Raw genomic sequence first — 1,163 nt, forward strand, 5'->3', positions numbered from 1 at the left:
AGGCTTGTCTCAAGTCAAACTCCTGGCCTCAAGCAGTCCTCCCACCTTGGCCTCCCAAAGTGCCGAGATAACAGGCACGAGCCACTGTGCCCAGCCCTGAGGAGCTTTTAAAAGTCCCACGCACAGGCCACCTGCTGACCCAAAGACATCAGCCTCTTTTCCTGCAGTGGGAGCAGACAGTAGTATTCTGAAAAGTCCCCGTAATTCCAGTTTTCACCAGAATTGGAGATCTATTTAGGGCATACACAGGACTTGAGGAGCATCTGAGCTGGAGCTATGTCATCTAACCCCTGCGTGGATGAAAGCATTACCTCGGATTTTTTCTTTTTCTTAAAACCTATGCAGATTAAGAAGTGTCATTTTTATTACTCTGTTTCACTGGGGAAATCATACTTTGTACCTTTTCTCTCAATTTCTTCTTTTACCTTGAGTAACCCACATGTTGGCCTCCTGGGTGTCCCAGGTGCCTCAGACTTGAGGATCTTCCTGTTCTCTCATATGTTCAATTAACTTTCGTTAAGCCTCGTGTTCAGCCAACACATCTGAGGATTCCTGAGGGACTCATGTTTCCACTGACACCTCTTCCTGCTTCTCTGTGCTATCTCCTGCAAGCATCATCTGTCTTCCTCATTATTTTTCTCTGTTACCAACACCATTCCTATTACTTCATTCCCTTAAAGCACCACTAACAAAAGACTGTGTGTGCAACAGACTTTCATGGATATTTTAGTGCTAATGAAGGATTATTACCACACAGAACAGCACAGGCGTCAACTTAAAATTGAACATCAGACATCACCAGCCTACCAGCCAGCGGCCGTGGAAAATTCCAGTCATGTAGAATTATTTTTTACTTTTTGGGTCACATCCACTCCAGAGGCTTTTTCATCTCTTCTCTAGCTCTTAGGCTCGATTTGCCCAAATTCCTGTCACTTATTTTATGCAGGGATAGTCAGCTTTCCACATCCTCAGTGAAAGTAGCCTTTGGCTGACTTTGACCCATCCCTCTGCCCATTCACTCAGCTAACCCAAGGGCCAAAAGCACAAAGGGATGCACAGACGTTCTTCTTACATCATCCCTTTAACCTGGTCATCTTTCCACGCAGAGCCGCCCTCCCAGGTCATGGCTCCCAACTGTCTGCCCTCTTTGTTCTGTTGTGCTC

The sequence above is a fragment of the Nomascus leucogenys genome, chromosome 6 (assembly GCF_006542625.1).
Source record: "Nomascus leucogenys isolate Asia chromosome 6, Asia_NLE_v1, whole genome shotgun sequence".
In the NCBI taxonomy this organism is placed as follows: domain Eukaryota; kingdom Metazoa; phylum Chordata; class Mammalia; order Primates; family Hylobatidae; genus Nomascus; species Nomascus leucogenys.